The 25,188-nt window shown below is 39.8% G+C and overlaps 1 protein-coding gene across 13 annotated transcripts in view; it reads left to right on the forward strand.

Annotated features, from left to right (window-relative positions):
* The window catches only part of CDK14 (cyclin dependent kinase 14), a 678,396-nt gene that overhangs the window by 270,575 nt on the left and 382,633 nt on the right, over positions 1-25,188 (forward strand). The gene's annotated exons all lie outside the window — the stretch shown is intronic.

The following is a 25,188-nucleotide window of genomic DNA, read 5'->3' on the forward strand; positions in this document are numbered from 1 at the left end:
AGGCTGATACTTACAATTTAGACTTCACAGTTTTTCCCCTTGGTTAGTATTTCAGCTATTAATTAAAACTTCCAATTTGCATAGCACACGGTGTAATGATCTTATTCTGTTGAGACTTGGGCTTGAACTCATAATTAATCTTTCTCCGTTTCTCTTAGAAAAACATATGGTATTTGTGTAGCACCATTTCAGCATTTAACTGTAGAATCATGAAATGTAACCATGATAATTAACATCCCAATTTTCACAGATGGATCTGAGAACATGTAATTTACAAGATACAAATGACATTGGTGGAGACTTTTATTGAGAAGAGTAGCTGTTGGTATTGTGACTGTATTAAGATCCCATTTTGTAATTACCACACTACTTAAAAAAAAACTGAAATAGTGTCCATTTTTCCTTAAAAATATATAATAGAATGAATATTTACAACATTTTATCTTGCTAATGTCTGCCTAAGTCTGTTTGTCATTTAAAAATTGTTGTCTTATGAAAAAGCCATTCATCTTGTCTATTTACATATAAATGATGGATACATTTGAATAATATGGTAATGTGGCTACAAGGACAGCTAGAACTGAGCAGTTGCATATATTACATGCTACCAAGAATGGATGCAGATTCAGACATCAATGCAAATATAATTTCTTTTGTTTAATTGATGATTTGGGGGTCAATAATGTATTCAGCTGATGTAAAATTGGAATTTTTGTTCCATATTTTCCAGTATGTCTAGTTGCAGTATTTCTGTTAAATCCAAATTTTTTTTCTCAGTATACTTCAGTAACTTATAAAAGAGGTTTCAAAAATATACTTGTTCCATCCCCCCAAATTGGATAATTTAATTGAGAAGAAGAAAAACTTAGTTTGGTCCCTAAAATCAGTAACGTTGATAGAGTAATGAACAAAAATAATGTGAAATTGGGTCTTTCGAATCTTAAAAGAAAATGAAATATATTTGTGAGGCTAAAAATATGCCCATTGAAGCACACTGTCATTTTGTGCTTTTATATTCTGTGGAAATTGCCATATAAAAGGAAGGAAATGCACCATCCTGCAGTATTTGTCAACTGATTGCGACTGACTGCTAAACTCATTCTTCTTTGTGTGAGTGAACTTCTCCTTGGCCCCAGTTCTTGTGGAGACATGCCAGCTCCTCTTCAATAAGCCACATAATAGCATGCACATATGCAGTACTCTGTGGGCATTTCATGCCTTTCAGAAATGGAATATTGCCTGCCATCTAGCAGCCGTCAGACTGCAGCCATGCCCTACCGTGAGCCCTCAGGAGGCTCCGGATGTGAAAAACACAGCAAACTGGCATGATCTCAGTGAGCTCTGACGCTTGCATTGTGCCATCCTGGTGGCTCAGTGGTAAAGAATCCACCTGCAATGCAGGAGACTTGGGTTCAATTCCTGGGTTTGGAAGATCCCCTGGAGGAAGAAATGGCAACCCTCTCCCATGTTCTTGCCTGGAAAATTCCATGGGTAGAGAAGCCTAGTGGACTACAGTCCATGGGATCAAAGATTGAGACACGACTCAGCGACTGAACACGTTATAATACATACGTAGAAAAGCGCTGAATTCATTAACTTGAGAAGTCTGGTTTTCTTTAATTAACAATGATCTTTTGATGTTCAGACAACCTGCCCCTTGTTGCAAAATTTCTATATAACCTGGCTCCTCCCCTCGCCTCCTTGAAGCAGTTCTCAGGTTCACGTGAGATGCTGTCACCCAGGCTTGAAATCCTAAAATTTCCTGCCAGGCGGAACATAACTCTCAGCCTTTAGGTTGTGACTATTTTCAGGTTGACACCTAACTTCTCTGGGGCAGCGAAGATGTAGATTTCCCTGTTCTCTTTTAGAGAATGGGCATACTCATGTCATTCATTTCTTATGACTGCCCTCCTTGCCTCCTCATCTCTAGTTCTCTATTCCACCTATATCTCTTTATATTCCCACTGTTCTTTGCCTTTCTCTTCACTGCCTTTCTTTGTTTGTTATTTTCTATTCACTTCATCTCCTGCCCTTTTGCCTCTCTGATGAAGTTAGTACTTCTTGTGGCCTCAACTGTAGTTTGTTTGGCTTTTGTTTGTTCTAAGGAAAATATTCCACTGAATGTCTGAAATCAGAGTTGGGGAGGCTGGGACAATGGGCTGGGGAGGGGAAGAGCTCTGTGCTGTAGAAATTCCTTAGAAGAGTTTTCCAAGTTAGAGTTGGGAAGGTGTAGACTCCTTGACAGTATTAACCTGACTCAGTGATAGTTGCCTAATACAGAAATAACTTCCTGAGTATTTTCTAAAGCTTTTGTTTTCTTACACTTTTTTCATTGCTTGTTTTTTTTTTTTTAACATATGCCAATGGAAAATTAAGATTCTTACATACTTTAATGAATTAATTGGGACTTCTCTCATAGCTCAGTTGGTAAAGAATCTGCCTGCGATGCAGGAGACCCCAGTTCAATTCCTAGATTGGGAAGATCCACTGGAGAAGGGATAGGCTACTCAATCCAGTATTCTTGGGCTTCCCTTGTGGCTCAGCCTGCAATATGCCAATGGAAAATTAAGATTCTTACATACTTTAATTGAATTAATTTAATCAGATTGCTTTCCTCACAGTATCCGGCAGGAATAAATTTTCTTCTCTTGCATGTTTCACAGCAGTGGAAGGGTGATAGAAATTTCAAAGCATGCTATGCCACAGGAATTAGAGCAGATCTAGTGGAGGGATGCAGAGCAGGAAACAGGAGGCACTTGTAGATTTGCGATGATGAGTGAAGGGTCAGAAAGGGAGGCAAAATAATGTTTAAGACAAGTATGACCACAGTACTGAAAACCAGCAATGAAAACGTATTGAGTTTTATGCTGGGCACTGTGCTGGGGTTTTATGTTCATTTTCACTTTTGATGTTCTCAGTAGTCTTATGGGTCTGTGACTATTGCCACTTTATAAAGAAGAAACCTAAGCATTTGGGAGACGAAATGCTTTTTAGGATTTTGCAGCAAGAAAGATAGACTCAGATCCATCTCACTTTGAACCCTAGTGGCAATATTGTGTCTCCTGTTTATGTTCCACTTTACTTAGGGTGCGCCTTTGGTCAGAAGGAGGAAAGGAAACTCTTTTTTCTTTCCACAACTCTTCTTTTTTCTGCACTTAAAGATATAGCTGTATTTAGGAGGAGCCAAGATGGCGGAGGAGTAGGACGGGGAGAACACTTTCTCCCCCACAAATTCATCAAAAGAGCATTTAAACGTCGAGTAAATTCCACAAAACAACTTCTGAATGCCGGCAGAGGACATCAGGCACCCAGAAAAGCAATCCAACTCTTCGAAAGGAGGTAGGAAAAAATATAAAAGACAAAAAAAGAGACAAAACAGGGAGGGACGAAGTTCTGTCCCGGGAAGGGAGTCTTAAAAAGAGAGAAGTTTCCAAACACCAGGAAACCTTCTCACTGCCGAATCTGTGCCGAGCTTTGGAAGCACAGAGGGCAACATAACAGGAAGAAAAAATAAATAAACAATTAAAACTCGAAGATTGCGAGTCCTACGGTAACTCCCCCAGCGGAGAAACAGCGCAGACGCCTGAACGCGCCATTAGCAAGCGGGGGCTGGGCAGGGAGGCGCAGCGCGGGCTGCATCGCTTAGAGTAAGAATCTGGCCTGAATACCCTGAGCACTATCTGAGCGAAATAATTTGGGCTAGCAAACCAGACTGTGGGATATCTACCACGCGAAAAGCCAGCCCCAACCTAAGACACCGCCAGGCCGGCACACGGAACAAAGAATTGAACAGAGATAGCCAGCTGCAGACCTTCCCCCTCCGGTGACAGGCAGCCAGAGCCGGAAGGGGGCAATCGCAGTCCCAGAGAGACATTATCTATAAAACTGTAAGCAGGCTTCTTTGCTAACTAAAACTTTTTGGGGGTCTGGACGGTTAACATCTGCCTGAGAAGGTGCGCCGGTTTTACACCCAGATAACCGAGTGGCGGGGAGGCGATAAGTCGCAGCATTGGCGCTCGCCAAACACCTCATCACTTGAGCTGCTCGGACCTGGGAAGAGCACAAAACTCACGCCCAACTGAGTCTGCGCCTCTGAGGACTGTCCGAGTGCCTGAACCTGAGTGGCTTGGACCTGGGAGGTACATGCAACCCAGGGCCAGCCTCGGATTGTTCCCGGCGGAACAACCTAGAGCCCGAGCAGTGTGGGCAGGGAGGCTACATGCGCCGTGAGCGGGGGCAGACCCAGTGTGGCTGAGGCAGGCCAGTGTTATTTGTTTGCAGCATCCCTCCCTCCCTCCCCACAGCGCGACTGAACAAAGAGAAGAAATACAGCTCCACCCATCAGAACACCGACACAAGCTTCCCTAACCAGGAAACCTTGACAAGCCACCTGTACAAACCCACACACAGCGAGGAAAAGCCACAATAAAGAGAACTCCACAAACTGCCAGAATACAGAAAGGACACCCCAAACTCAGCAATTTAAACAAGATGAAGAGACAGAGGAATAGCCAGCAGATAAAGGAACAGGATAAATGCCCACCAAACCAAACAAAAGAGGAAGAGATAGGGAATCTACCTGATAAAGAATTCCAAATAATGATAGTGAAATTGATCCAAAATCTTGAAACTAAAATGGAATCACAGATAAATAGCTTGGAGACAAGGATTGAGAAGATGCAAGAAAGGTTTAACAAGGACCTAGAAGAAATAAAAAAGAGTCAATATATAATGAATAATGCAATAAATGAAATTAAAAACACTCTGGAGGCAACAAATAGTAGAATAACAGAGGCAGAAGATAGGATTAGTGAATTAGAAGATAGAATGGTAGAAATAAATGAATCAGAGAGAATAAAAGAAAAACGAATTAAAAGAAATGAGGACAATCTCAGAGACCTCCAGGACAATATTAAACGCTACAACATTCGAATCATAGGAGTTCCAGAAGAAGAAGACAAAAAGAAAGACCATGAGAAAATACTTGAGGAGATAATAGTTGAAAACTTCCCTAAACTGGGGAAGGAAATAATCACCCACGTCCAAGAAACCCAGAGAGTCCCAAACAGGATAAACCCAAGGCGAAACACCCCAAGACACATGTTAATCAAATTAACAAAGATCAAACACAAAGAACAAATATTAAAAGCAGCTAGGGAAAAACAACAAATAACACACAAGGGAATTCCCATAAGGATAACAGCTGATCTTTCAATAGAAACTCTTCAAGCCAGGAGGGAATGGCAAGACATACTTAAAATGATGAAAGAAAATAACCTACAGCCCAGATTATTGTACCCAGCAAGGATTTCATTCAAGTATGAAGGAGAAATCAAAAGCTTCTCAGACAAGCAAAAGCTGAGAGAATTCTGCACCACCAAACCAGCTCTACAACAAATACTAAAGGATATTCTCTAGACAGGAAACACAAAAATGGTGTATAAATTCGAACCCCAAATAATAAAGTAAATGGCAACGGGATCATACTTATCAGTAATTACCTTAAACGTAAATGGGTTGAATGCCCCAACCAAAAGACAAAGACTGGCTGAATGGATACAAAAACAAGACCCCTACATATGTTGTCTACAGGAGACCCACCTCAAAACAGGGGACACATACAGACTGAAAGTGAAGGGCTGGAAAAAGATTTTCCATGCAAATAGGGACCAAAAGAAAGCAGGAGTAGCAATACTCATATCAGATAAAATAGACTTTAAAACAAAGGCTGTGAAAAGAGACAAAGAAGGTCACTACATAATGATCAAAGGATCAATCCAAGAAGAAGATATAACAATTATAAATATATATGCACCCAACACGGGAGCACCGCAGTACGTAAGACAAATGCTAACAAGTATGAAAGGAGAAATTAACAATAACACAATAATAGTGGGAGACTTTAATACCCCACTCACACCTATGGATAGATCAACTAAACAGAAAATTAACAAGGAAACACAAACTTTAAACAATACAATAGACCAGTTAGACCTAATTGATATCTATAGGACATTTCATCCCAAAACAATGAACTTCACCTTTTTCTCAAGCGCACATGGAACCTTCTCCAGGATAGATCACATCCTGGGCCATAAAGCTAGCCTTGGTAAATTCAAAAAAATAGAAATCATTCCAAGCATCTTTTCTGACCACAATGCAGTAAGATTAGATCTCAATTACAGGAGAAAAACTATTAAAAATTCCAACATATGGAGGATGAACAACACCCTGCTGAATAACCAACAAATCACAGAAGAAATCAAAAAAGAAATCAAAATTTGCATAGAAATGAATGAAAATGAAAACACAAAAACCCAAAACCTGTGGGACACAGTAAAAGCAGTCCTAAGGGGAAAGTTCATAGCAATACAGGCACACCTCAAGAAACAAGAAAAAAGTCAAATAAATAACCTAACTCTACACCTAAAGCAACTAGAAAAGGAAGAAATGAAGAACCCCAGGGTTAGTAGAAGGAAAGAAATCTTAAAAATTAGAGCAGAAATAAATGCAAAAGAAACAAAAGAGACCATAGCAAAAATCAACAAAGCCAAAAGCTGGTTCTTTGAAAGGATAAATAAAATTGATAAACCATTAGCCAGACTCATCAAGAAACAAAGGGAGAAAAATGAAATCAATAAAATTAGAAACGAAAATGCAGAGATCACAACAGACAACACAGAAATACAAAGGATCATAAGAGACTACTATCAACAATTATATGCCAATAAAATGGACAACGAGGAAGAAATGGACAAATTCTTAGAAAAGTATAACTTTCCAAAACTCGACCAGGAAGAAATAGAAAACCTTAACAGACCCATCACAAGCACGGAAATTGAAACTGTAATCAAAAATCTTCCAGCAAACAAAAGCCCAGGTCCAGACGGCTTCACCGCTGAATTCTACCAAAAATTTAGAGAAGAGCTAACACCTATTCTGCTCAAACTCTTCCAGAAAATTGCAGAGGAAGGTAAACTTCCAAACTCATTCTATGAGGCCACCATCACCCTAATACCAAAACCTGACAAAGATCCCACAAAAAAAGAAAACTACAGGCCAATATCACTGATGAACATAGATGCAAAAATCCTAAACAAAATTCTAACAATCAGAATCCAACAACACATTAAAAAGATCATTCACCATGACCAAGTGGGCTTTATCCCAGGGATGCAAGGATTCTTCAATATCCGCAAATCAATCAATGTAATACACCACATTAACAAATTGAAAAACAAAAACCATATGATTATCTCAATAGATGCAGAGAAAGCCTTTGACAAAATTCAACACCCATTTATGATAAAAACTCTCCAGAAAGCAGGAATAGAAGGAACATACCTCAACATAATAAAAGCTATATATGACAAACCCACAGCAAACATTATCCTCAATGGGGAAAAATTGAAAGCATTTCCTCTAAAGTCAGGAACAAGACAAGGGTGCCCACTTTCACCATTACTATTCAACATAGTTTTGGAAGTTTTGGCCACAGCAGTCAGAGCAGAAAAGGAAATAAAAGGAATCCAAATTGGAAAAGAAGAAGTAAAACTCTCACTCTTTGCAGATGACATGATCCTCTACATAGAAAACCCTAAAGACTCCACCAGAAAATTACTAGAACTAATCAATGATTATAGTAAAGTTGCAGGATATAAAATCAACACACAGAAATCCCTTGCATTCCTATACACTAATAATGAGAAAACAGAAAGAGAAATTAAGGAAACAATTCCATTCACCATTGCAACGAAAAGAATAAAATACTTAGGAATATATCTACCTAAAGAAACTAAAGACCTATATATAGAAAACTACAAAACACTGGTGAAAGAAATCAAAGACGACACTAATAGATGGAGAAATATACCATGTTCATGGATTGGAAGAATCAATATAGTGAAAATGAGTATACTACCCAAAGCAATTTATAGATTCAATGCAATCCCTATCAAGCTACCAACAGTATTCTTCACAGAGCTAGAACAAATAATTTCACAATTTGTATGGAAATACAAAAAACCTCGAATAGCCAAAGCGATCTTGAGAAAGAAAAATGGAACTGGAGGAATCAACCTACCTGACTTCAGGCTGTAGTACAAAGCCACAGTTATCAAGACAGTATGGTACTGGCACAAAGACAGAAATATAGATCAATGGAACAAAATAGAAAGCCCAGAGATAAATCCACGCACATATGGACACCTTATCTTTGACAAAGGAGGCAAGAATATACAATGGATTAAAGACAATCTCTTTAACAAGTGGTGCTGGGAAATCTGGTCAACCACTTGTAAAAGAATGAAACTAGAACACTTTCTAACACCATATACAAAAATAAACTCAAAATGGATTAAAGATCTCAACGTAAGACCAGAAACTATAAAACTCCTAGAGGAGAACATAGGCAAAACACTCTCCAACATACATCACAGCAGGATCCTCTATGACCCACCTCCCAGAATATTGGAAATAAAAGCAAAAATAAACAAATGGGACCTAATTAAACTTAAAAGCTTCTGCACATCAAAGGAAACTATTAGCAAGGTGAAAAGACAGCCTTCAGAATGGGAGAAAATAATAGCAAATGAAGCAACTGACAAACAACTAATTTCAAAAATATACACGCAACTCCTACAGCTCAACTCTAGAAAAATAAATGACCCAATCAAAAAATGGGCCAAAGATCTAAATAGACATTTCTCCAAAGAAGACATACAGATGGCTAACAAACACATGAAAAGATGCTCAACATCACTCATTATCAGAGAAATGCAAATCAAAAGCACTATGAGGTACCATTTCACACCAGTCAGAATGGCTGCGATCCAAAAGTCTACAAATTATAAATGCTGGAGAGGGTGTGGAGAAAAGGGAACCCTCTTACACTGTTGGTGGGAATGCAAACTAGTACAGCCACTATGGAGAACAGTGTGGAGATTCCTTAAAAAACTGGAAATAGAACTGCCTTATGATCCAGCAATCCCACTGCTGGGCATACACACTGAGGAAACCAGAATGTTCATCGCAGCACTGTTTATAATAGCCAGGACATGGAAACAACCTAGATGTCCATCAGCAGATGAATGGATAAGAAAGCAGTGGTACATATACACAATGGAGTATTACTCAGCCATTAAAAAGAATACATTTGAATCAGTTCTAATGAGGTGGATGAAACTGGAGCCTATTATACAGAGTGAAGTAAGCCAGAAAGAAAAACACCAATACAGTATACTAACGCATATATATGGAATTTAGAAAGATGGTAACGATAACCCTGTATACGAGACAGCAAAAGAGACACTGATGTATAGAACAGGCTTATGGACTCTGTGGGAGAGGGAGAGGGTGGGAAGATTTGGGAGAATGGCATTGAAACATGTGAAATGTCATGTATGAAATGAGATGCCAGTCCAGGTTCAATGCACGATGCTGGATGCTTGGAGCTGGTGCACTGGGATGACCCAGAGGGATGGTATGGGGAGGGAGGAGGGAGGAGGGTTCAGGATGGGCAACACATGTATAATTTTTTTTTTAAATTAAAATTGAATTAAAAAAAAAATATATAGCTGTATTTAAATCCCAAATATGGTTCAAGTGCTTTACAGTTTAAATAAGTATTAGAGACTCGCTGAAAACCCAACCCATTTAAAATTTTAATTATGAAATGTTTTATGTCTCCAAAAGGCAGACTTATAAGTGACATGTATATGCCTGATGTGTTTCACTGGGATCTACTTAATACACACACACAGTCTTGTTATTTAGCAAGACCTAAATAAGACTCAGCGACTTCACTTTCACTTTTCACTTTCCTGCATTAGAGAAGGAAATGGCAACCCACTCCAGTGTTCTTGCCTGGAGAATCCCAGGGATGGGGGAGCCTCGTGGGCTGCCATCTGTGGGGTCGCACAGAGTTGGACACGACTGAAGCGACTTAGCAGCAGCAGCAGCAGCAGCAAATCAATATCAGGCTTCCCTTGTGTCTCAGCTGGTAAAGAATCTGCCTGCAAAGTGGGAGACCTGGGTTCGATCCCTGGGTTGGGAAGATCCTATAAAGAAGGGAAAGGCTACCCATTCCAGTTTTCTGGCTTGGAGAGTTCTAGGACTTTTAGTCCATGGGGTCACAAAGAGTTGGACACAACTGAGTGACTTTCACTTTTCCCTGATATCTCAGTTGGTAAAGAATCCGCCTGCAATGCAGGAGACCCCAGTTTGATTCCAGGGTTGGGAAGATCCCCTGGAGAAGGGATAGGCTACCCACTCCAGTATTCTTGGGCTTCCCTTGTGGCTCAACTGATAAAGAATCCGCCTGCAATGTGGGAGACCTGGGTTCAGTCCCTGGGTTGGGAAGATCCCCTAGAGAAGCGAAAGGCTACCCACTCCAGTATTCTGGCCAGGAGAAGTCCATGAGGTAACAAAGAGACATGACTGAGTGACTTTCACTTTCAAAATCAATATCAAACATTTTAATCTGTAGTTTCCCAAACTTAATGATGATATAGCCACATTTAAAAATTGTTAACATCAAAGTTATTTTCTAAAAGATATTGATTTTGTAGTTCTATGTAATTAACAGTATCTTTTTTGAGGGACCAGACCAAGTATGTTAAACGGTGTAGGAAAATCCATGCCTCATACCATTAAAACCTAGATGTGTAGGGAAAGTAACATAATTTAAGATTCATTAGTTATTATTGGATCTTTCCTTTGGACTTTATTAACTAAGTTATCAAGGGTGTTTTGGAGGTATCTATGGAATTTGTTCCACAGTGTAAAAGATTCTTATTTATGGTAGTGTACACACTGTATATAGTTCTGTTTTTGTGCTTTTAAAAAAGAGCTCTAAGCCTGGCTGCTTTATATTAAAAGTCCCATGAATGATATTTTAGGTTACAATAAAGTCTGCTGAAGGCCAGAATAATTAAATAAGTGATGAAAAGTTAGGGATGTGAAAGAATATTTGAGGAAATGACTTTGGAGGTCACTCTTAACGTGATTCTGAGACTTCCCTGGTGGTCCAGTGGTTAACACTCTGCCTTCCAATGCAGGGGGTGTGGGTTCGATCCCTGGTAGGGGAGCTGAGATCCCACATGCCTTGTGCCCCAAAAACCACAGCACACACTAAGACGCAGTATTGTAACAAATTTAATAAAGGCAATCACTGCAGATGGTGACTGCAGCCATGAAATTAAAAGATGCTTACTCCTTGGAAGAAAAGTTATGACCAACCTAGACAGCATATTAAAAAGCAGAGACATTACTTTGCCAACAAAGGTCCATCTAGTCAAAGCTATGGTTTTCCAGTAGTCATGTATGGATGTGAGAGTTGGACTGTGAAGAAAGCTGAGCGCCGAAGAATTGATGCTTTTGAACTGTGGTGTTGGAGAAGACTCTTGAGAGACCTTTGGACTGCAAGGAGATCCAACCAGTCCATTCTGAAGGAGATCAGTCCTGGGTATTCATTGGAAGGACTGATGCTGAAGCTGAAACTTCAGTACTTTGGCCACTTGATGTGAAGAATTGACTCATTTGAAAAGACTCTGATTTGGGGAAAGATTGAGGGCAGGAGGAGAAGGGGACGACAGAGGATGAGATGGTTGGATGGCATCACCGAATCAATGGACATGGGTTTGAGTAAACCCCGGGAGTTGGTGATGGTATCACTGACTCGATGGACATGAGTTTGAGTAAGCTCTGGGAGATGGTGAAGGACAGGGAAGCCTGGCGTGCTGCAGTCCATGGGGTCACAAAGAGTCGGACATCACTGAGCAACTGAACTGAACTGAACTAGGAAACAAGATCATTTAAAAAAAAAAAAAAGAAAGTGATTCAGTGGATAAGAGGAGAATGTTAGTGTAGGCTATCTCAAGAGTTTTGGGTAGAACTCCTAAAACATCTGAAAGTTACTTTCTTACACACTTTGAAAATGTTTAGCCATAGGGATCTGCAAGCGGCAAGGTCGACACCCACTTGGACACGTGCTGCCCACACGGCTCATGACCCTTGTGTAGTCTGTGGGTCCCCTGGTTGGCCCTTCCTCCTTCCAGTTGTTAACCAGGCAGTGACTCTTAGTAGCTTGGAAAGGTATGTGGTTTCATCATGGTCTGAAATAATAATAGCCATGTTCTTTCTCTCCATAGGTTTGAAACATGTAAGAGAAATATAGAAAATGTGAAAATGCTAATAAATATTTTTCCTACTTAAACAGGAAGTAAAGCAATGTAGTTTTTACTTTTTTTTGCCAAAGACAAGTAAGTGCCACATTGCCCTGCTTAACACCATGCTAAAAAATCTAAAACAGAAGACTCTGTAAGTGGAAATAATATCAATAAATTAGTAAACATGATTATGTAAATAAATATTACCATTAGTTAAAGTGTACAACTGTTCTGTTCTATTTTAAATTGCATGAGAGCAAAGTATGTGTAGCAGCATTTTTCATTACCTATTTAATAATTATGTACAAGAAGAAAACCAGCAGGCTTATAACTAATCATAATTATTCTTTGGAGCAATCATTTTATTTCTTCTACTGTGAAAAATTCCAAACTAATATGCACCATTATGTAAAAGAAAAATCTCTATTCCACATTTAAAAAAAAAAAAAAAAACTATGTCACCAAAAGTCATATAAAGTGCTTTATGAGTCACCAAAAAATCACATCCCCCCCCCTTTTTTTCACATAAGGTGTTTTTATAGTGTTTTACATTATTAAAAGCACTCTCTCATAAATGTTATTCCATCCGACTCCATCTTTCACGTGCTCATGCTCAGGCTTGTCTGACACTTTGCACCCCTGGCTGTGGACGGGGATTTCCCAGGCAAGAATACTGAAGTGGGTTGCAATTTTCTTCTCAAGAGGATCTTCCCAATCCACGAATCGAACATGTGTGCCCTGTGTCTCCTGCACTGCAGGCGGATTCTTTACCACCGAGCCACCAGGGAGGTACATAAGACCTGTATTTTTGTTCAGTTTTTTTCACTGATAGAGAGGAAGAATGCTTTGAGAAATTAAGACTTACTGAATCACCTGGATAGACTAAAGGGTAAAAGATAAAACTTTAACCCATCTGTGGTGTCTGTAGATCTTTATTACTCCATTTTACCCTGCAGCCTTCTCATATTAACCATCTTCCTAGTTTTTTTTTTTAATTTATTTTGTATTAGAGTATAGCTGATTAATGATGTTGTGATAGTTTCAGATGGACAGCAAAGGGACTCAGCCATATATTATACATGTATCCATTCTCCTCCATACCCCTCTCCCATCCGGGCTGCCACATAATATTGAGCAGAGTTTTCTCTGCTACACAGTAGGACCTTATTAGTTATCCATTTTAAATGTAGTAGTGTGTGCATGTCCATCCCAGACTCCCTAACTATCCCCTCCCTTCTTCTCCCCACCATTAACCATGAGTTCATTCTCTAAGTCTGTGAGTCTTTTTCTGTTTTTTAAGTAAGTTCATTAGTATGATTTCTTTTTAGATTCCACATATAAGGGACGTCATATGATATTTTTCCTTCTCTGTCTGAGTTCACTCTGTATGATAATCTCTAGGTTCTTCCATCTTGCTGCAAAAGGCATTATTTCATTCTTTTTTGGTAGTTATATTGATGGTCTGAGGTATGTATTATGTTATGATATGGGACTGGCAGCTGAAAAGTTATGTTCTGTCTTTGCACCCTGCCACACAATTTACCTAATTGTTTTCTATGCCTCATACATTTTGATTTCTAAAGATAATAAGAATGCTTTAATTTGCATGATTTTATACCACATCTGTTCTCAAAAATGAGCTCTCCATCAGTCTTCTCATTTCCAGATTAAACTATCCCAAGGCAGTTGAGAATTTTTCTGCTTTCCTGTGAGATACAATATATGTGCACACATGTGTGCATGTACAACTGTAGATGGTGGTGATCAGGGAAGACCTTGCTGAGAAGATGAGACGTCTTTCGGTACAAAGGGAGGTATAGAAGACATACATATTCTCGTCAAGAACTTTCCAGATAGAAAGCTCGTGTGAGGAGCAGCAGGGTTCCTATGGCTGAAACGAAGCAGGCAAAGAGGATGGTACAACGAGACACAATGCAAGACACAGTGGGGTCCAGATTGCTTCAGGCCTTTTTTAAAAAAAAAACTTTACTGAAGTATAGTTGCTTTGCAATGTTGTATTGGTTTCTACTGGACTGCAAAGGGAATCAGTTATATGTATATCCTCTCTTCTGTGGGTTTCCTTCCCATTTAGGTCACCACAGATCACTGAGCAGTGTTCCCTGGGCTGTACAGTAGCCTCTCATTAGTTATGTTTTCTTGTAGTGTTTTATTTTGATGAATTTTGCTTTTGCTCATAATGAGATGGGAAACCAGAAAAGGATGCTCAGCAGAGAAATGATCGGCTCTGACTCAGTTTAATTGAATCTCTCTGACTGCTTTCTTAAGAATAGATGGGCCAGTTCTGAAACAGGGAAACCAGTTAGAAGGCTGTCACAGTTGTGTGGCATGATGTCGGCAGTGGAGGTGGTGAGAAGTGGATGAATGGTAGACATTTTTCTAAGGTTGATCTGATAGCATTTGGTGTGGGATTTGAGAAATGAAGACAAGACAAGGATGATCCTAATGATTTTGGCTGTTGTTCAGTCACTCAGTCATGTCCGACTCTTTGCAACCCCATGGACTGCAGCACACCAGGCTTCCCTGTCCTTCACCATCTCCCAAAGTTTGCTCAAACTCATGTCCACGGAGTTGGTGATACCATCCAACCATCTCATCCTCTGTCGTCCCCTTCTCCTCCTGCCTTCAATCTTTCCCAGCATCAGGGTCTTTTCTAAGGAGTCAGTTCTTCACATCAGGTGGCCAAAGTATTGGAGCTTCAGTTTCAGCATCAGACCTTCCAATGAATATTCAGGGTTGATTTCCTTTAGAATTGAGTGGTTTGATCTCCTTGCTCTCCAAGGGACACTCAAGATCTTGTTTTCTTCAGCATCACAGTTTGAAAGCATCAATTCCTCATTGCTCAACCTTGTTTAAAGCTGAAATGGCTATAATAGTGGAGCTGCTATAAGCAGACACAAGGCAGACTGCAGGAAGATGCAACTCAGCCTTTATGGGGTTTAGTTTGAGATGTTTATTATATATGCAAGTGGAGATGTCACGGGGCTGTTGGGTATATGGGTCTGGAATGTAGGAGAGAGATCACAGGTGGAGATTTGCAAGTTGTCTGCATTATGATATTTAACAAAGGGATTAGATGAGATCACCAGGTGTGGTCACTGTTACCTTGTTGGCTCTAAAGGAACCTTGCCTTTGGATACTCACGCCTTTGTGTACTCCCTGCCCCTTATGATTAGGCTGGGCTTGTGACTTGCTCTAATCAATAGAGTAACATGCTGGAAGTGACACAATGCCAGTTGTGGCCCTGACAGCTTCTTTGCCCTGTTGAGCACCTGCTCAGCCATGTTAGAATTCCAGTTGTTCTGCTGGGGAGCCCATGAGAAGAGGCCCTTGACTGTAATGAGAAGAACTGAGAACTCAGAAGGCAGTGTGAAGTTAGACCTGAGACGGAGACCCCAGCCAAGCCATTTGCCCAGCAAGCCATCGTGCTTCTTGGGTGGGGGCAAAGGGCAAATTCCAGTCTCACGGACATCGTGTGGAGCCAATGTGGTTTGTCCCCCGCTCTGCCTTTTCTGAATTTTGACCCAAGAATCATTAGAAGTAATTCACTGGTTGTTGATGTAAGCCACTAAACTTTGGGTTAGTTTCTTGTCCAGCAGTCAATAATTAACCTCTGTGTGAGCAGATGGACCTAAAATGTAGAAGAGAAGTTCAAGGACTGAGCACTGGGGCACTTCAACTTTCAGCATAACATTAAGGCGTCAAAGTGATGAAGAACACCAGCAGTGGGTATTGAAAAGGAATGCCAGGAAGGAAGGGGATTTTTTTGTGAACTCTGATAAAACTGTTTCAGCTGAAATAGCTAGATAGACTGGGGTTTTACAAGAGCAGAGACTGCCTCTCCAGTGCCTGGCAGAGTGGCACATAATATTAGCCAATAGTTCTTGTATGAATGAATAAGTGACATTTGAAGCAGGAAGGGCCAGCAACTATAAGGGGCCAGAGACTGCACAGGCCCCTTAGAAAGTGTCTGGCCTTTCGACTTTTGTCACGACAGGGAGGTCTTGCCTTCCGTCAAAATTCATGAAGCAGAGGATTTTCTCAATGGAGTGACTATTTTCAGATATAGGACTTAAAGTTCCCTGCTCTTCCGAACCTCTCTCCCTCCGAAAAGAAAAAAAAAAAACCTACTCATAAACATCCACTTCAATAATTCATTATGTAGTCCCAGATAAATGACATCTAGAATGTGAAAAAAAATACTATTGCATGTAATCTTTGAGAACTCATCAAGAATGGAGATGAGGTTTTTTAAAAGATGGTAGGAAACAAACCTATAAGCTTACTATAGAACATTAGTGAAATGCAAAAATAGAGTTTTAGACATTCAAGTCTAATCGTTACCTTTTATAAATAGTAAGGAACATTCTTACTCCCTGATTTCAGCCAAGATTGTGACAGGGACTCTCATGAGATCCTTATAAACATTAACATTGAAACTCAACTGTTCAAAGATTATTCTTTCAGTTTATTCTGGTTGAACAACTTCACCCAAAGCCAATTGATTAATGAATTGACATCAGGATGGAGAAAAGTCTGCTGGGGTATGCTGGAGGGCGTTGTCCTTGGCCTTGTCCTGTTTGGTATTTTTATTAATGACTTAGTTGAAGGCACTGAGATGATGTGCTTGACCTATTGCATATGCGTTGTCGCTGGGAGCCATAATTAACACTTGGATGATGGAATCAGGGCTCAAAAAAGATCTGATGAAATGATAAGTTGAACCTTACAAGGCGAATTGCTGTGGGGATAAGTAAAACAGTGTATTTGATTAAAAAAAAAAAAAAAAAGGCAGCCCAACATAATACAGAAAAATAAGGCTAAAAGCAGTTTATGTGGAAAAGTCTAGTAATTTATTTGGTTCAAAGAACTGAAGTGGACAGGAGAGTGCACTGAGGAGGGCTTTATGAACAGATACAACATGGAACCAGTAAAGATACCAGGATTTAGGAGAATTGAAGCCGTATTGGGGAGAGCAGAGAAAAGGGAACATAAATATTCCAGATAAGATAAGAAAGCCAAATGTGAGAGTTCTGGAGAGGCTAGTTACGGCTTAATCCTGGGGAGAATGTTAAATGCTTTGTTACAAATTTAAATTCAGTGCCTTGAACACCTTATCACTAAAAGCATTCAGTAGAGGATAAGTGGATTTACATCGAATATTGTAGGGAGGGTTCCTAACCTGTAGTTATGCAAGGGATTGAAATATGTAACTTAGATACGTTATTTCATATAGTTCCGACTGATGCCATGACGTGGGGAATCCCTCCATTTTGCAGATGAGGAAATTCATACTTAGACGTTAAGGCTCCATGCACGCCCTTTCCAGTGGCTGCACCGTATCATATCCTGTGTTGAGTGTGAATCTGGGTTACTCCAAGTTTACATAGCAAAGGACTGCCCAAAATTTTTACACTGCTGTTTAAACTAATCCCATTTGGCATATTTTTTGGAAGCAGAAATACAACTTGCTATAAACTTTCACCTAATAATTCAGTTTTTCCCCCTCCAACACATATAGACTGTCTTCTGTATGCCAGGGACTGTCCTCAAACTCAAGGGATAGCCCTTGCTTTTAAGAAAATTTTCAATTGGAGAAGAGTTGCTTTAAAATGTTGTATTGGTTTCTGCCATACAGCAACATAAATCAGCCGTAAGTATGCATATATCCCCTCCCTGTCCAGCATCCCTCCCACCATCCCCATTTCTCCCCTCCAGGTCATCACAGAGCATTGTACACAGAACATTGTACAGCCCTTGCTGAAGAGGTTGGAATCTGGTGATCTCAGATAATACCTCTGATCTCAGATAATCTCCATGTGCCATTTGAGTTCTCAGTCACTGTTACAGATCATCATGTGTCACGGACTAGAACGTATTTATGTTTTAGTGACAACAGTGGGAAGACGATTTGACTCGTGGACTTTTCTTTATTGGGAAACTTTCAAGGATGACTCAGTTTCATATATGGAGAACTAGTTATGCCACGTGATAGTACGATCTTATATTCTGAAAGGGTGAGTTGCCATGCAGAACCGATTACTGCGAGTGAGCAGATGTAAACATTGTGGATGACAGAGCGTGCATGCAGCATAAGATACAGCTATTCTGAATCATAAGGAGAAAGTAAAGAAATGAAACAAACCAGCTTTCCACCATTGCTCTGTTGGAAATGTTCCGTTTATCTGGTTGGTAGGACAAAGTCCATTATCTTCTTTTCTATCCTTTTCCCTCATGGGTTTTTCACATCTGATAGGGAGTCATGGTCTCCTTTGTGCTGTGCAGAACTGTTAGTCCCTCAGTCGTGTCCGACTCTTTGTGACCCCATCGACTGTAGCCTGCCAGGCTCCTCCTTCCATGGGATTCTCCAGGCTTGAATACTGGAGTGGGTTGCCATGCCCTTCTCCAGGAGATCTTCCCAACCCAGGGATTGAACCCAGGTCTCCTGCAGTGCAGGTGGATTCTTTACCAACTGCGCCACCAGGGAAGCCCATGAATACTAGAGTGGATAGACTGTCCCTTCTTCAGGGAAACTCCCAACTCAAGAATCAAACCAGGGTCTCCTGCATTGCCGGCAGATTCTTTGCCAGCTGAGCTACCAGGGAAGCCCTTAGGGTCTCCTTTAGTCATTTTCAAATGTGTTGTTAGTTCCTTATCACATTGGGTGCTGAGATTTTAGTTTATTTTTTCTGTTTACCTCATACCTATCTTTTCTGTTTTCTAGTTTTATTTCATATGGTTGCCATCCATTTATTAGAAGGTCTTGATCGCAGTTGAGTATTTTAATCTACAGGATTTAAGACGGAACTGTGTCTGATGTTTAACTATTGTGATAGTAAATACCTGCTTATTTACAAAGATACACAATTTATGAGTACCTTCCACTATAGATGGTACTTCCATCCATTTTTATTTGGAGGATAATTGCTTTACAATGTTATATTGGGTTTCTGCCATACCACACTGTGAATCAGTCATAACTGGATATATATATCCCCTCCCTCTTGAGCCTCCCTCGTACCCACCCCAATCCCACCCCTGTATGTCATCACAGAGCTCCAGGGTGGGCTCCCTGTGTTCCGTAGCAGCTTCCCACTGTCTGTCTGTTTTACACACAGTAGTGTATACGTGTCACTACTACTTTCTCAAGTTCGTCCCCCTAATTCCCCTGCTGTGTCAACAAGTCCGTTCTGGACAACTGTGTCTTCATTCCTTCCCTGCAAATAGGTTCTGAATCAGGCAACTTTGATGAGACTACACTATGCCACTAGGGCTTCTTTAAAAATTATTTTTCTTACTCTCATTTCGAATTTCACCACTTAAACTACAGACATGTACTGGGGAAGTTGCTATAATCTGTGACATGTGGAAAGAGTGGACTAAAAAAACAGACTTCATTGGTAGAAGGAAGTCATACAGAAGGTAACAGTAGTAAAAAGAGAATTCCTTTAGAAAGGAAGAAACATATTTCACATATTAATTATTTTTTTTTCCTCACAGAAATTGTTTTCATGTTTCCTAAGTTAAGGAAGTAGTAATCTTGAAAAAAACCATGCACACATCATGGGGCAGGTGGAAGCAGGAGAGAGATGCCTTAGTAAGTCTGACAATAATAATCAGCTTGGGTGAAGAAATTGGACAAATGTTCCAGATAAAGTACTAAAATTGCCATCTGATGAAAGTACTCAAGACCAGGATGAAGATGATCAATAATTCCAATTACCTTCACATTATGTTTGAATAGACCATGAAGTAATTGGAGAAAAAAATCATTAGCAAATCTAAGTGAAGTATAAATTATTATATATCATACAAAAGGGAGTGCCTACAGCTTCTCACCAATTTTCAAAATCAGTCATTTGATAAATGCATATCCTTACAATGACCATTATAATGAATGATTTTCTTTCATATGATGATTATTAATTACATTTCAAATTCATTTGTTAGCATCACTTTAGTTTTGTGCTTTGGTAAAAGGCAGTTAAAACCACTGCAGAGTCAAGTCATTCATGTTTGTTTCTGTGATGGTTGTTCTATGCACATTGTACATCGTATGTGTATAAAGGGCCAGGTCATTCTGTGGCTTGTTATGAGAAATGGCTGTTTTTATTTTCAACTCTTTTACCTGATTCTTTCAAAGTTTTCTCTAAATACCTTAATAAGACTTTCTTTTATTGCTACTTCTTAATTTTTCATCTTTTGGCATCATCCATTGATTCCTACAGTGAAAAATGGGAATTTTTAAAATTAAAAAAAATTTTTTCCCCACTTTCAAACAAGTGAACCCATCCTATTCTGCCACTGTCCCAACCTTCCATCCTCTCAATATGGGTATATTATAATTTTTATTAGATCACAAATTCAGTATTTACATATTATGTCAATATAAATATTGTTTATAGCTGAGGCATGTAGTACAGTATGTAATGAAAAATGGGAAATTATTAATTTCAGGGAAACCAAACTGGTAAAGAATCCACCTGCAAGGCAGGATACTGGAATGGGGAGCCTTTCACTTCTCCACGGAATCTTCCCAACCCAGAGACCGAACCCGGTGTCCCACATTGCAGGCAGATTCTTTACCAGCTGAGCCACCAGGGAAGCCCAAGAATACTGGAGTGGGTATCCTCTCCCTTCTCCAGTGGATCTTCCTAACCCAGGAATCGAACCAGGGTCTCCTGACTTGCAGGTGGATTCTTTACCAGTTTGGTTTCCCTGAAATTAATAATTTCCCATTTTTCGTTTCTACTGTTAATTCAGGACCTTCCCCAGTCTCTGCCTGCTGTATCTCGTCACTGATTTCCTGGGGTGCCCTTTCCATCACTACTAGGTTGGAGCTCTTTTTCTTCCATCCCACGTTTTGTTTGGGAGTGGACATAATTTCTTTTTTTTTTTTTGCAATGGAAAATTATTTTATTATTATTTTTTTTTACTGTTTAATTCTTTTTTTTTAATTTTATTTTATTTTTAAACTTTACATAATTGTATTAGTTTTGCCAAATATCAAAATGTATCCGCCACAAGTATACATGTGTTCCCCATCCTGAACCCTCCTCCCTCCTCCCTCCCCATACCATCCCTCTGGGTCGTTCCAGTGCACCAGCCCCAAGCATCCAGTATCATGCATCGAACCTGGACTGGCAACTCATTTCATACATGATATTTTACATGTTTCAATGCCATTCTCCCAAATCTTCCCACCCTCTCCCTCTCCCACAGAGTCCATAAGACTGTTCTATACATCAGTGTCTCTTTTGCTGTCTTGTACACAGGGTTATTGTTACCATCTTTCTAAATTCATATATATGCGTTAGTATACTGTATTGGTGTTTTTCTTTCTGGCTTACTTCACTCTGTATAATAGGCTCCAGTTTCATCCACCTCATTAGAACTGATTAGGGTTAGGGTTAGGTGTGAGAGGGACGGGAGCCGGGGTGCAGGCCTCAAGGAGGAGAAGGGGGGTCACCCCTTCCCCCCCCCACCCCCCACCCCACCCCTAGACATTTCTCCAAAGAAGACATACAGATGGCTAACAAACACATGAAAAGATGCTCAACATCACTCATTATCAGAGAAATGCAAATCAAAACCACAATGAGGTACCATCTCACACCAGTCAGAATGGCTGCGATCCAAAAGTCTACAAATAATAAATGCTGGAGAGGGTGTGGAGAAAAGGGAACCCTCTTACACTGTTGGTGGGAATGCAAACTAGTACAGCCACTATGGAGAACAGTGTGGAGATTCCTTAAAAAACTGGAAATAGAACTGCCTTATGATCCAGCAATCCCACTGCTGGGCATATACACCGAGGAAACCAGAAGGGAAAGAGACACGTGTACCCCGATGTTCATCGCAGCACTGTTTATAATAGCCAGGACATGGAAGCAACCTAGATGTCCATCAGCAGATGAATGGATAAGAAAGCAGTGGTACATATACACAATGGAGTATTACTCAGCCATTAAAAAGAATACATTTGAAGCAGTTCTAATGAGGTGGATGAAACTGGACATAATTTCTGATAGCTTTCTGGGAAAGAATGTGGGGGAGATTTTTATTTTTTTGAGATGCTGCATTTCCGAAAATATCTTTATTTTGCACTTACATTTGATTGGCATTTTGGCTAGATATAGGTTTCTTGGTTAGAAATAATTTCAGTAGAATTTCAATGTAATTGCTCCATTATTGTCTAGTTTCCATTGTTTCTGTTAAAACACTTCTCTTTATTTCCAGTGTTCTGAAATTTCATGCTGAATCAAAAAGTTGGTCAAGATATAGCTTTATTTTCTTTGGGTGCACTTTTTCATTCTGGAAATTCGTGCATGTCTTTCCTTTTTTTTTAATACAACTTTATTGAGATACAATTCACATAACAAAATTTACTCTTTTAAATAAGTGTAAAATTCAGTGGTTTTTAGTATATTTTCAGAGTTTGGGAACCATTACTGCTAAATTTTAGAAAATTTATCACTCTGAACAGAAGTCCCATACCCATTAGCAGTCACTCTGTAATCTCCACCCTTCTAACTGCTAGCAACCAGTAATCTACTTTATATCTTTATAAGGATTTTCCTGGACATTATATATAAATGGAATAATTAATATGTGACTTTTTGTGCAGGCTTCTTTCACTTATTATAATGTTCTTGGAGTTCATTCATGGTGTAGCCTTCATTCTTTTTTATGGCTGAATAATAGTCCATAGTATGGCTTGATGACAAATTGAAATGATAATGATATAATCATAGACCAGGCATACAGAAACAGTGTCAGGCAGTCATTGAGGATCTGGTTTCAGACACTGAGGCTTTGAATTTTCTCTGAACTCAAGTCAAACTGTATAACCCCACCACCTGTGTTTAGAACATTATCCCTTAACTGCAACTTTGTGAGTTCAAAGTCCTGCCTTGTAACTACACAGCCATTTCAGACCCCAATCCATCCTTCCTTAATACGCATCCTTAGTTCTTGCCAGTTCAAATTATAATTCTTGACAAACAATTTATGTCATTAACTGTGACCTTGCAATTTCTGCCTTTAGAAGTTTCCTCTGTTTTGTGCCGTAACAGAGCACAATTCACGGACTCCTTGAGTTTGTTTTTCTCACATGCAGTCCTAACAAACTCCAAATGAATGCCTCTTTATTTCAATCAGGCTTTCATTTCTGAAATCTTGATTAATAGGTTAATATCAAATTTGTTTATCCACTCATCGGTTGAGTTACATTGTGTTGCTTTTAACCTTTCGGCTCCTGTGAATAGCAGTGCTGTGAGCATTTGTGTATAAGCGCCTGTTTTCAGTTCTTTTGAGAATATACGTAGGAGCAGGAGTCCTGAGTCATCTGATAACGGTCTTTAAATTTTGAGGGACCATCTTAAGACCGTGTTCCGAATTGGATGCACCACTTCACAGTGTAAGCCGCGGGGTGTGGGGTTTCCAGTCTCCCCACACTCTCCCCAGTGCTTGTTCTTATCTGTCCCTCCTGGTACAGGGGGTCTGTGCCAGTTTCTCACTGTCGCTCCTCGTGACGGTGACTAATGAGGTTGAGCTCTTTTAAGGTCCTTCTGTTGCAAGAAAATATTTTAAATTATTTTGAGTTCTTCCCTTTACTTTTTCTTTTTTTTTTTTTTAGCTCTTTTATTATGTAAATGTCAGACCTCCTGGATTGCTCTTCCCATTTTCTTGCCTTTTCTCTCCTATTTTCTAATTATTTTTTCCTTTAGCTCAGCATTAAGGGACTCAACTTTGTGTTTCATCTATTTTATTGACATTTAAAATTTCCATATTAATTTCTTAGAGACCTTTTCATTCTCAGAATATTCCATTTTATAATAGCCTTTTCTTGTTTCATGGTTGCTATACCTTTTCAAATGGTGCGGTAACAACTTGATTGGGAGCTCCAAGTGCGTTGGATAGCTGGTTCACCATGAATTTCACTGTAGGAATTGTCTCAGCCATTTTGTTGAGACACCTTTTGCCGGGGTCCAGCCCCGGCTGATCCAGGGTATTCGAAGGGGAGAAGGCTTAGGCGACTATTTAAATATTCATCAAAGATATAAAGAGTAATAGAATGAGGATAGCTCAGTAGGAAAATTCAGTGGAGAAAAGAGGCTGAGTAGCTTGGTTTACGCGGGAGACCAATAAAACTTCAAGACAAGAAGCTTGCACCACTTACGTAGGCCACAGGCGTCCTTCCGTTCTCCCGAAGGAGAGGAGACACTGAGGCCTCCCCAGTCAGATCTTAGAAACCCAGGCATAATTAGTAAGCATGGAGGGTTCCGCGCTCCAGATGGAGACTCAACCAGAGTGGGAGAGAGAGCGACATGGGGAGACCAGTATCTCGAGAAACTGATCCCAATTCTTTATTTTCCATGGTCTACTTTTATACACTGAGATGTTATGCAAAAGTCACGCAGGGTCAGCAGTCCTGACTTTTATCAAAGTCAGGTGCTTCATACAAATGTATACAGAGGTCTTAGGGGTGTTACATCATCTTCTGGCCAGGGGGGCCTGCTGACAAATTATGACCCTCTGCTTGTGACAGCGGTCAGTCAACCAGGACACTTATTTCTCCAGGGGTGATTATTCTTAAAACAGACGCCACCCAAATAAAGTTACATTCCTATAGGGTGAGGGTGTAGTGGGTTTCAGTTAAGGAAAGAATTTATTTAGCCTAAGGTCTAACATGATTAATATCAAAGGTTAATACTTATTTCTTCTATATATTCATTAATGTATGTAAGGGCAGGGGATGTGGAGACTTAGCAACAAACATTGGCTCAACAAATGAAAAACCCTTCACCAATACAATTTCTAATCAGCCCATTATACTTATACTAATAGTTTTCTAACTTTTCTAAGGAACCTGTTTTTAGAAGGTTTAAAGCATCTCGTGCCTCTCACGGTTGGGAGGCTGTGAGCAATCACATGTGGCCGGACAAGCCCGTCAGGCAGGCCAGAGAACCTTCAGAGGAGTTTGTAGGTTAAAACACTCTTG

Source organism: Bos taurus, chromosome 4 (assembly GCF_002263795.3).
Source record: "Bos taurus isolate L1 Dominette 01449 registration number 42190680 breed Hereford chromosome 4, ARS-UCD2.0, whole genome shotgun sequence".
In the NCBI taxonomy this organism is placed as follows: Eukaryota; Metazoa; Chordata; class Mammalia; order Artiodactyla; family Bovidae; genus Bos; species Bos taurus.